We start from the raw sequence: 13388 nt of genomic DNA, 5'->3' as shown, positions 1-13388 counted from the left end.
TATAAGGAATCTTGATAAGAAACCTAGAGTACTTTCAGCAAATAGTCATCTTAAAAATATTAACTTTGCCCCCCACCTCACACCATACACAAAAATTAACTCCAACTGGATCATATATCTAAATATAAAAGCCAAAATAAAATAAAATAAAGCAAAAGCTTAAAAGAAAAAAAAAGTTAATAACTTAGACTTTGTCAAAATTTATAACTTCTGCTCATCAAAAGACACCATTAGGAAAATAAATATGCACACCAGAGCCTGGGAGAAAATATTCACAAAGCACATATTGCACAGGGGCTGAGACCTAAGATATATAAAGAACAGCTACAGCTTGGTAATAAAAAGATAACCCAATATTTTAAAATGAGCAAAATATTGAACAGACATTTCACAAATGAAAATAACCAATAAGTACATGGAAAAGTTTTCAACATAATTAGTTATAAGTGAAATGAAAATTAAATAATATGATACCATTACACAGCAACCTGAAGGGCTAAAATACAAAAAATACTGACAATACCAAAAAAAAAAAAAAAAATACAATACCAAATGTTGGCAAGGATTGAGAACAATGAGACTTTTATAAATTGTTGAATGGAATATAAAATGTTACAGTCACTTTGGTAAAGGTCTGACACTATTATAAACTAAACAGGGGCTGCCTGGGGGGCTCGGTCGGTTAAACATCTGACTCTTGATCTCAGCTCAGGTCTTGATCTCAGGGTCGTGAGTTCATGCCTAGCCTGGAGCCCACTTAAAAACAACAACAACAAACAACAACAACAACAAAACAAACCTAACCACATACCTACACTCTGACCCAGGATTTCTACTCCTATGTACTTACTCAAAACAAATGAGAACATATACAAGAAAACTCATACAAGACTTTTCATTGCAGCTTTATTCCTAACAGCTCAAAACTGAAAAAATTCCAAATGTCCATCAGTAAGAGAATAAAGTGTCATATTCATACAATGGAATATTACTCAGCAATAAAAATCAACAAACTACTGATAAACACAATGACAGGATGACTCTCAAAATATCATGGCGAGTGAAAGAGGCTTACAGACGAGCACTCACAAAATGATTCCGTTTATAGGAAAAGCTAAAATAAGCAAAACTCTAATCTAGAGTGGGGAAAGAAAGAAGAACACTGGTCATCTGGGATCCGCTGACGGGTCACTCTGGCTACTGTGAGGTGAACGGGCTGTCGGGGGACAAAGATGGAAGTAGGGAAAGCAGCTGGGAGACTATTGTAGTAACTCAAGCGAGAGCTGACAGAGGTTTTAGCCAAAGCACTGGCAACAGAAGGGGTGCTCCGATCCAAATCCTGCCATTCTTTTTAATAAGGCAAATTTTTAAAACTGAAATGACATTTTCCAGGGGTGCCTGGCTAGTTCAGCCAGTAGACCATGCAACTCTTACTCTCGGGGTTGTAAGTTTGAACCCCATGTTGGATATAGAGATTACTTAAAAACAAATCTTAAAAAAAGATTATTAAAAAATATATTTTCCAAAGAACACAAACTGATGGCCAAAAGACGCATGAAAAGATATTCAACATACACTAATTATCAGGGAAATGCAAATTGAAACCATGATGAGATATCGCATACCTGTCAGAACGGAAAAAGAAGAGAAGAGAAGAGAAATGAAAATAGTGTTGGCAAGGATGTGGAGAAACACGAACCTTCATGCACTGTTGGTGAGAATGTAAACTGGTGCAACTACTGTGGAAAACAGTGTAGAGGATCCTCCAAAAATCAAAAATAGAACAATCATAGGATCCAGGAATTTCTTTTGAAAAATATATGCACCCCTATATTTACTACAGCATTATTTACAATAGTGAAGATATGGAAGCAACCAAAGTGCCCATCAATAGATAAATGATTAAAGATGATGTGTGTGTGTGTCACACACACACACACACACACACACACACACACACACACACTAGAATATTACTCAGCCATAAAAAAGGAGGAGATTTAAAAAAGAGAGAGAGAGAGAGAGCGATCTTTCCATTTGTGACATGGATGAACCTACAGGGTATTATGCTAAGTGAAATAAGTCAGACTGAGAAAGACAAATAAGATATGATTTTGCTCACATGTGGGATCTAAAAACCAACCAACCAAGCAACCAAACAGGCAGAAACAGACCCATATACAGAGAACTGGTGGTTGCCGGGGGTGGGTGGGAGAGGGTGGGCAGAATGGGTGAAGGGGAGTGGGAGGTACAGGCTTCCAGGAATGGAATGAATAGGTTTGGGGTGAAAGGCACATCACAGCGAAAACAGTCAATGACATTGTGATACCTGCAGCAAACACAGCATAATGTGTAGAGTTGAAACTAATGTAACATTGTGTCAACTCTGTATCAATTTAAGAAATAAAAAAATTAAGAAATTAAAAATACATTTCTTATAGTTCTTTAGAGAAAGAGCTCTTTTCAGTGGCCCCCATGCCCAGAAAAGCCAACTGAGAAACTGAAGAAGCTTGTCTTCAAAAACACAATAGGTCTCCTGAAATCTGGCTTGGCAGTTAGACCTCAGGAGATCCAGCAAGAAACCCTCAAAGAAACCTGATCACGACAGATCATTTTCCAGTTGGTAAGGACATCAGTGTTCATTTTTACAATTGGGTCTGTTTCACTTTCCAGCTACTTGGGAGAAGAAGTAAGCCACAAAGATCATGTTTCTTCCAAAAGCCTCCAGCTCCAAGGTTCTCATTTCCTTCCAGTACAAGGGTGTGAAAGTCCATTAATCAAAGCACAGAGATGAAACTAGCATAGAGCCCTCCCATGGCGTACATGGAGACAATTCCTGTTTGCTGCTCTGACATGCTGGAACGTCCTCTTTTCATCACATGAAGATGGAGGCAGGCTTTGGAGGGAGTGCTAGCCAAACCCTGATATTAGCTCCCTCCACTCCTAACCGTGAGATCACATGCAAGTGTGAAGTACGACAGAAATTCACATAAAGCTAACGGGAAACTTCTTTGAAACAAAGCATCCCAGATACAGAAGTAAAAAAGCCAATTGTAAATTATAGTAAGGTCTGATAAATAACAGTATTAAAGAGAGTTTCATAATGTGTATGAAAGATAACAAAGAAGTGGGGCGGGGGAGTGAAATAAAATGCAAACAAGCATAGAACCAATAAAGGAGCCAGAAGTGAGGTTAATACAAAATTTGTACAATCAGTTCCTGTGTAGTTTTCCCAACCCACACATTTGGCATGTGGTATATTAAAAAGGGCCACAAATTCTTTGTAGTTCCTCCCATCAAGAGAAGCTCATGGGCTGCTATGTGACTTGCTATGACCCATAGAATGCAGAAGATGGGACATGGTCCAACTTCTGAGGCCAGCTCTCGAGATCTCTTGTACCAGTTGGAATGCAGCCTCCACGTGAGGAGCCCCAGCCTCGTCTGACGGAGACCCCTGGCTGAACCAACAGCCACCAGATGACTGTCCCCATCTACGTAAACCAGGCCAGAAAACCCACTCAGCTGAGCCCAGGACAAACTGCTGACCCACGAAGCGATGAGTTAAGTGGGCGTTAAGACGCTAAGGTTTGGGGGGATTTGTTATGTCGCAAAAACAATAAAATATAGCATTAAGCTTTTCAGTAGCAGCCACAGAAAGGTAAATCTGGTCATTTAACGAACTCAAGGGCCATGGGATAAAGCAAGCTAACTGCTGGAGAGAACCCAACTGGGTGTGTGATTCCTCGGGCTCAACGCAGCACTCCAGAGTAAGTGAATGTGTTTATAAATCCATTTTTTGTGAGACTTTGCAAAGTCTACCTGTCAAATCTGAGAGTTTATTTCTACTGCCTATCGGGTACGTATGAATCCTTAGGGCCGGGTGGGGCCTCTGAGATCATCCGGTCCCGAATTCAAGGAGTGACCCTGCCTCCTCTCTGCTCACACTCTCCATCACGTCCTGTGGGCACTGCCTTCCCATGTGAGCACGTCCCCACCTCTCGGGGCTGCCTCTGCTGTCACCTCGCACTGGAATTACTATAGCAGGCTCCCAGCTGCATTCCCTGCCGCTGCCCTTGTCCCTGCCACAGTCCGTTCACCTCACAGGAGCCAAAGCAACCTCTGAAAAATGTAAGGCGGATTCCGTTCAAACCTTCTTGCAGCTTCTTGTGTCACCCAGAGTAACTCTGCAGACCTCACAATGGCCCCCAAGGCACGCTGTGCCCTGCTCCCATGCCCACAACTCTTTGACTTCTATCATTCTTCCCTTTGCTCACTCCATTCCTGCTTTAGCTAACCGTACTGTTTGCAGAAGCTCCCGGGTTTCTTCTGCTTAGGGTCTCAGACAAGCCCCGCCTGGAACTCTCTTCACACAGCCATGTATCTTGTTCTCTTCAAATGTTCCCTTGTGAGACACCTTTCCTGATGACTCTTTATTTTAAAACTAGCAGATCCTTGTGCCCATCCAGACACCACGCATTCTCCTAATCTGGTTTACTGCACCTACAGCCATCCGATGTCCTGGATATGTGTTTCTGGGTCCTTAATTTAAATGCCATGACTGTGAGGGCAGAAGCCTGGTCTGGTTTATGCTGTCTGACATGACCTAAAACAGCGCTAGCACATACTAAGCAATGAAAGAGTTCTGAAATGAATACGTTAATGAAGACTAAAGAATGCAGCATGACTAGGCAGTAAGACCATTTCTCTCCAGTTTCCCATCTTCCATATGTACGACTGAGAATGTATTCTTTCTTGATTTCTTCATTCACTCAAAAATATTTACTGTACTAAGAGCCTGCAGTGTGCAGACATTATTTAAGTTCCGAGCATCTGGTGAGGAAAAAATATCCGAGATCCCAATGTCATCTACTATATAAGCTAGTGGTGAGGCAAGAAATACAAAGAGTCAACAAGAAAATGCCAGGCAGTGACAAGGACAATGAAAGCAGAAAACTCAGTGAAGACTCTCAGGGAGAACAGCTGGGAAGGGCTGAGGAGTTGAGAGCCGAATGACAAAGAGTCAGCCATGTAAAAATCTGGGGAAAGAACTAGTAGGCAGAGAGAGTTAAGAGCAGAGGACTCAAAGGAGACCTGAACTTGGCAAGTGCATGGAAACAAGAAGGCCATATGGTGGAATGCAGAGAAAATAGATGGAAAGGGGGGGTGAAGACATGGGGGAGGTGAAGGGACTTGCAGGCCTTGATAAAGAGACTGAATTTTATCAGAGTTAAATCTTATTTTGAGTGAAATGGGAAGCCGCTCCTGGGCTTGAAGGCAGACACGAAATGATCTGATCACCCCTGTAAATGAGCTTCTCTGGAAACTGTCCCCGGAAAGACAAGGGCAAAGGTTGAACCAGAGAGGAAGTCAATGCTTTAATCCAGGGGAGGAGGGACATGGGGGAGGTGGTGGAAAGGAGATGCTTCTGGATATACCTGAGGTAGAGTCCACCAAATTTGTTGGTGAAAGTGGTTTGGGAGAGTAAAGGAAAAACAAGGGAGTCAAAGATGACACTGGAATAAGGAACTTCCCTGAGTGGTGACTGAGCCTTTCCAAACTGCCACAGCTGTCCTGTGCCAGGACCAGGACAGAATTCCCCTGTGGGGACAGCTTTCACTGTCATTGAACCAATGGCACTGCAGGAACACCAGGCAATTTCAGTGTGTCCCTGTTTAGGGACCCTGGTGCAATGAAGTTCTTTAAACCACCATACTTTTCTTCCAAGCTGGAGACCTGAATGGTTCCTACCACCAGTTTGATGTGAGCCCCATTAGAATGGGTCTTCTCTCTGGGAAGCTATTGCCCCAAAGTGTAGCTTGGTTCAGCATCAAAATTATCTGATAAAGGGAGAGAAAAAGTATTGCATCTCCAAGGAAGATTCTTAATATTTAGAAGTCACATAGACTTCATTAAGCAATGAAAATGTAATCCAAACACAAGATTTTCCCAAGGGCCATTTTGCTTTCAGAACCATCCCCTCCTCTACACATCCATTTCACAAGCAGAACATGAACCAGGCCCTTGGAAACAAAGTGCCACAATTCATCCAGTTTCCCATACCCTGTACAAGAAGAAAAGAAAAAGGACATTCAAGAAATCTGGATGATGTCCTTAAATTTCTTGAATTTACCACATCACCACCATGTGGTAATACATTCACAAAGGAAAAGGAAAAAGAAAAATGGAAATATCTGGCAATGTGCAAAATAAGACAAGTTATAGGAAACAGTGCTAGTAACTTCAGGAAGAAAGAAAGGACATGTATTGGAAAGCAAATTAATAATTCAGTAATTAGTACATATCCTGATAGTCTTCCATATCTCGTTCTTAAACCAGCAGCAAAATGAACTCCTCCTCCAACGTGCTCCCCAAAAAGAGGCATGTCTTCCAAATTCACTGATAGTCATGAATCAGACCTACCACAAGGATGGTTCAAAAAAAAGGTACTCAAAAATGTTACCCGTGGGGACGCCTGGGTGGCTCAGTTGGTTAAGCGACTGCCTTCGGCTCCGGTCATGATCCTGGAGTCCCGGGATCGAGTCCCACATCGGGGCTCCCTGCTCAGCGGGGAGTCTGCTTCTCCCTCTGACCCTCCCCCCTCTCGTGCTCTCTATCTCTCATTCTCTCTCTCTCAAATAAATAAATAAAATCTTTAAAAAAAAAAAATGTTACCCGTGGGGAATGCTGAGTGGAACGGCCCTCACCCGAAAACGCTGCTTGCAAATGCAACACGCCTCACACACATACGTTAAGCACAGACCCAGCCCAGGGAAAGTCAGTAACACTTAAACTTGAGCAGCCAGGTAAATAACCCAAACAAGCCCCCATTAAAAGCACACTGATGAAAACAGGGGTGAAAATGCATGGAAAACCAGGGTAAGAGCCTCAGGTCAGAGAGACAAGAGTCTAAAAATAAAACCACACCTATCAAAATGAAGGATGAGACACAGATAAGAAAATAATGAGAAACAGATGACAGTATTTTCCATTGTGGTGTTGACTTTTTAAGTGGCGAGTTCTTGTGTTCTGAAAATACTTTGACATGGGGACTTGGAGAACTTCTCCATGTCTCCTACATGTGCAACAGAGAGTCTCTACAATCATTTGTCAAATTCTGAAAGAAAGACTTGGCCTATGTGTTGCAGAAGACTTAGCGATCTGCCTACATTCCAAGCTCATGGATGAAGGATTCCCTCAGAGGCATGGGAAGGCACTTTGGGGGACGGCCAGAGGGAGGACCTTCTGCCAGAACTTGGTTAGAGATCCGGTTTGAAATTATGGTCCTTAAATAAAGCAGTGCAGCAACTGTCAGAGAATTCCTGAATAGTTCTGCGGTTTTCTTTCTCCCCTGAGAATTAACCATTAAAAAACGATGCACAAAAATATTAACTCCTTAGCAGCTCCTGGGAGAAATCACTGTAAAACTAAAATAAAATACAACTCCCCCTTGGCCCAGCACAAGATCTAAAGCAATCTTCTCTCCTGGTTGGCAGAGGAAGGTAAAATTTATCTAATGTGCCATCACATTGGGGTTAGGTTTCCAGAAATGAATTTTGGGTGGACACAAATGTCCAGTCTATAGCAGTGCATCTGGTGGAGGAGAAATATTTCAGCATTATTTCTAAGGACGAAAACTGCTTTTGACAGGGTTTATTTACATTTGGGAGGAAAATGATTTGAATTGGTGGGTATCGTGTGGATAAAATCTGGGCATTCTAGGAAAAAATGAGTTCTAAACGGTCTTCATCACTGAATGAAGAACTTCTTATCAACTGGATAGGAAAAGAGGTTTCTTGTTTCATTGCTGGGCTAACCCTAAGCAGTGTAAAAAAACAAAGACAACGGGCTTCCGAATTAGACAATAAAGGTTCCAGGTCCAGCTATGGCATGTGCTATCTCTGTGAGCTTGGCCAATTATTTCACTGAAGTGACACGAAGAGATGACTCCTTGCCTCCCCGACACTGCTGCTGGGTGAAAGGAAATAAGGCACTTAGAACCCGTAGCACAAAACCAGGTACAGGGCAGGTGCTCAGCCTACACCCACCTCCATTTCCTGCTCACCACTGGGCCTCCTGTGGCTAACACTCTACCATGTTCAGACCAAGACACTCAAATGACTGACTGTCTCCCTCACTTCTCTCCATATGGTTAAAGGAGGGGGGACCCAATTCTTTTGGTGTGACCTCCAGCTATCTTTAGTGTTGTGTGTCAAAATTAATTTAGTCAATGATTTGCTAATTTTTTTTTCTAGACCTCAGTGATCAGATGGCTGCCAAACAGCACTTAATCCCTGCCAACCCAGAAATGTCAGCTCCCTTTCTTCATCATAGCACCGCCTCCCTCTGTAAACCTTCTAGAACCACTCAAGTTGTTAAGGACACACCCAAATTATCCCTTGATCAAAGGAAATCAAGGTATGCATCTTGGGGAGCCTGTGGTCTTTAATCGATCCAGGGTGGGTTTGGGCTTTCTTCTTTAACAGTTCATTTTGAATAACTTTTCAGAATTATGAATTGTTTTTCTTGTCATTCTTGGTACAGCCAAAAAAAAAAAAAAAAAACCCAAGAAAATAAAACCAAAAAACAAAACAAAACCACAAACTCGAAAAACAAAAAACCGGCACATGCAAGAAGAAGCCAAAGTACAATACCTGAACAGCCTAATTTGCCACATTTGCCTTGGAACGTGAGGTGTTCCTGAATGAAGCCAGCTGGGAATGAATGTCTTGGCATTTACATACAAGCTGGAGTCAGAAAACACTATTTAAAAAAAAAAAAAAAAGAGTAGGGGGAGACCTTCCGTAAATGAGATTAACTTTTAAAAGCACATTTTATAAAGACGTTGGGCTAACCCATCACTAGTGAGAAGCATGACGATGTTTTCTGAGGGGAGTAGAGGAAGTATTTCCTGTGGGGCTCCAGCAATAAACTGTGGGACAATGTGAGGTTTCAATTTCCGAGCATTTCTTGCATTATCTAATATGCCCACAAGTTGGCCCTGCCTGTGAGAGGCTTGCATCTCCATCTGTATATCATATTCTTCGTGGTATGTGGAACACTGCCCCCAGTGCAAACCAGGGAGACCACCGTGCAAGATTCAGAACACCCATTTTTGGTAGCATTGGTCACCATTCAGCTTTTACCAGGCTGCGTTTATAAGTTCACCCAGAGGAAGTCAGGGCAGTTCCAGAAATTTGAGGGACCATTCTTCATTTGTGGGAAAGTTTAATTTGTTGATTAAGCGGGGTTGAAACAATGCCACCTACAACAGATGCTTCAGCAAAGAGGAAAAGTAAAACAAACGATTGCTCGAATGTGTAGCGTCTGCAGAGAATCCGGGTAAGAATTACTGGGGTTTAATGACCTAATCCCGGTTAAGGTCAGCCAATAGCAGTTTGGAAAGAATCAAATCTCAATTCCTTGGTGCAAACGAAGCATAATTAAGATGCAGCGTGGTGAGGTCCTGCACATGTTCATTGTGCCTGGGTTGGCATTATTATCTCTAATAAATGTTCATGAGAGATTTTTTTAAAAGATTCTATTTACTTATTTGTCAGAAGGGGAGGAGAACAAGCAGGGGGAGTGGGAGAGGGAGAAGCAGGCTTCCCGCTGAGCCAGGAGCCCGATGCGGGGCTCGATCCCAGGACCCTGGGACCATGACCTGAGCCAAAGGCAGCCCCTTAACTGACTGAGCCACCCAGGGGCCCCGTTCATGAGAGATTTTTTTAAAAAATTGTTTTTGAACAGTATAGGTAATAGACATTTAATAATCTAATTTCACATCTTTTTTCATGGTACCTGTCTTTGGAGGACGGTAAGACCCTAAAGATGATGCCAAATAAGGTCTCTCCCTACAAAAAATTTGGTGGGGCCAGAGCACCTCAGAAGGACAAAAGAGCTTCAGAATGATACAATCCCATTCAGAGCAAGAATATGCATTGCCGCTCACCCCATAGACCATGTATCACAGAGCCCCAGAGTGGGGATGAGTCTGGGTCCCAACTATCGACGGTCAAGGGGCCATGCAGTAAGAGTATGTCTATGAGCCAGTGACTTCTTCCAGGGAAGTGAACTATTCCCAAGCTAGCCAGCAGCCTGTGAAGTCCATGAGTCAGCCTCATCACAGGAGCCAAAAGAGCAGGCATAGGGGGTCTGTGTGTATTATGAGATCACAGAGCCCATCAACGGCCAAATGTGTCATTGCTGAGGATTAGTATAGATCAGCCTAAAAGTATGTGCTACCCATGCTGTGGGCCCACGGGTACCCATCTCCACCCGCTCTCATCAAAACGCGCGCGCGCGCGTGCACACACACACACACACACACACACACACACGTTTCGTATGGACCCAGCTTGAAAACAGCCTGATGAACAAGAAACGGTACTGAATGGGCAATTGCTAAGCATGGATTCTTGCTCTGATTGTCCTACTGCTTTGGCTTGTGTGAAGAAGTCTTTTGTTTCATTTTGTTTTCCTTGTCTGTATAAATAAAATAAATAAAATTATGTTCCATTCCTATGGTTTATTCATTCATTCATTCATTTACTACCTCCCATTTATTCTCCATTCCTGTAGTCCCTCCCAACGTCACCTAAGTGTACAAGTCTCTTTCTTGTCTCGACTCGGTTTTTGTCCTACACTCCTTCACTCAAAAGCTTGCAACTTCTTGGAGATTACTTCACCAGGTTGTCCTACGACATTCAGAGTGAATTTGGGTGAAAGGATAAATAAGTACATATGGTGCTACAAGTCTTCAAAGGGCTAAAATTCTTTCTCAAGGAAACCTGTCGTTAGAGGTAGAAATCACAGAGGTGGCATAGGCACGATTAGGCGTGGGCTCTGTTCCTGTCACGGTTGCCCTGAAGAAACAACTCAGATCCTTCTCTCCACGGCAGTGGGCCACATCCCCCTCAGACACTGGGCATATAGTTAGGGCTGCCTGCCCTGTTAGCACAATGCTCTCTCCTGGAAAAATGGTATCCTCCCTACTTCCACAGACCTGGGCCCTGAAAGGCCCTTAAAGCAGCAGTACCCCCACCCACCGGAAACCTGGCCCCAATCGGCATTAATATCTCTAATAAAAAAGGCCCCATTCCCACCCCACCCTCATTCTCCAGGACTACCTCTTTCTTCCTAGCCGCCACTACCACGAGGCTAAAGCAGGTCACTAGAATGTCTTTCTGTTCCCTTAGCTTTCTTCTGAGGGCATTTAATAATGGAGGGTTGCCCCATATCCAGCTGGCTAGAGGAGAGAGGAGGCAGTCTTTCCTTTCCTTATCGCTGAACACTCAGCTCTTTCTCTGCAAGCCTCGTACCACCTCCCCCGATTCTACCCATCTGTACATAGCCATTTCTGTTACAAGACAGCGATTTTCTCTACTTGAATTTCCAGACTCATTGATACTCTTAGGCACCGAGCCCTTTAAAGCTGCTGAGACCCAGTAGTCTGGGAGAGCAGCTGAAGCTGTGTGTCCCAGATCACCTATCGGCGTGGGACCAGAGGGAAAGTCAGGTGGCTGACAATGGCCAGTAACTGACACACGGTCCTGTGGCTGCCTGTCACTGGCTTCCTTCACTCGCCTTCCGAAAGCCTTCAGTGTGTCTGTGATACATTACCTGGAGAGGCCAGGGAGACTCCAAACTGAATGAAGACCTGGGGATTTTTACAATAAGTGAAATTGAAATATGGTCAGCCTCTTGTGTGGGGCAACAGCGAAGAACTGAAGGGCATTCTGTGTTTGGACCTTGACTCCACCATGACCCCTGGGACTGATGCTGTTACTCCATGACATGTCCCTCCGAGACTTAGCTGGCCCCTTCTGGTGGCAAGAACTTGATTCAGAGACCAGGGTACAGCACGCAGGCTTCCCAGGCAGGCTAAAGCTAGTGTGCAAATCCACACGCCTCATTCAGTTTCCTTCTGGGACAGAATGGGAAAGGTCCTTATCTGCGGCGATTCAACATTTTTCATGGAAGTACAATTAAAAGATACATTCAGGGAAATGCAGTATTGGAACTTTCTAACACTAACATTCCTTTTGTTCTCCCCCTCATAAAAGGAGACTTCAAAGCCACATTATGTCATACTGTGGATGAAAAGGGGCTATGTTCAAATAGGGAATTTCATTATTAACATCACCATGGTTAACTGGAGTGCCAAGACTAACAAACCAGCCTAACCCTCTGGCAATTCATTGTCATTTAATATACACGTACAGCCCACCCTGCACGAAGAAATGGAGAGAACACACACGTGGCCCCTCCCCACTCAGACTTTACAGCCCAAAAAGGCAAGGCTCACATCTGGTGTATACTTTTCATAAAAATATTAAAATGCCACACAGGCAAGAACCAATCATTTTAGGGTCCTATAAACCTTCATGTTTGATAGGTATAAGCTCTCTCTGTCTCTTTCTACTCCGCACTGAAACATTTTACGGCGATTTGGAAAGCAATAGCAGCATTCTTCTTTCCCATTCTCTGACATTTAATTTTCTGCTATCCCCCAACAGCCTGTGACATGACAGGCACTCTGCTGGCACAGGAAAACAGAGCTGAGAAACGGAAGAAGCATGCTCCGAAAAAGCTCAGAGGAGAAGAGGAGACGGGGGGCAAAGGGCAGAGGTGGGGGCAGGTGAGGATATAATGGAGCCCGCTCATGAGGACAGCAGCTCGGGAGCGTGGATAGACTAGATCACCGCGGTGTGGTGCGCAGAGCGGGGCGAGGCAGCGGGACGATGTGGGCAGCGAACTCTGTGAGCCAAGCCAGAAACGGTCAAGTCGGCCCCCCAGAGAGACAAGCTTGAGAGCTTGGTACAGCACGGATGAGAAGGGAAAGCAGGCACTAGGGCTGTAGAAAAGGCCAAGGCAGAGATGGGGAAAGAGAACTCTACGGCGGGAAACAGCCAGGTCTTCCCGAGCTCTCCTCAGGCCGATCTCCCACCCCTGAAGGTCCGCCTTCACCAAGCCGGTCAGCCTGAGCGCGTGCCCGCAGTGGCCGGACTGGTGCGCCATCCCTTCTCCCACGCCTCGAAAGACAGGCATCATCCCCACCCCCCCGAATCTCACTGCGGCATAACGTCCCTGGGTGAACAGACGTGGAGTAGGGAGGGGAGAGAAGAGGCAAACAGAGGGGCAACTCACAACATCAACAGCCATCTCGTTGGGAGATACATTTCCAAAACACGTTTACTTTTTATGTGAATGTGTTCTTATATAAATCTATGTCTATTAATTACCAAAATGTCTATTTCCACTGCTTAGTCCATTCTGAACTAGTATTAATGGTAGAAACAACTCTGGTATTTTATTTCATTTTTAAAGATGCCTTAAAAGATTTTATTTATTTATTTGAGAGGGAGAGAGAGAGGGTGCATGAGTGTGGG

Source organism: Eumetopias jubatus, unplaced genomic scaffold (assembly GCF_037043125.1).
Source record: "Eumetopias jubatus isolate StellerSeaLion01/CBP00866 unplaced genomic scaffold, mEumJub1_p1.0 scaffold_5, whole genome shotgun sequence".
Taxonomy (NCBI): domain Eukaryota; kingdom Metazoa; phylum Chordata; class Mammalia; order Carnivora; family Otariidae; genus Eumetopias; species Eumetopias jubatus.
This window is presented reverse-complemented; position numbering follows the sequence as displayed.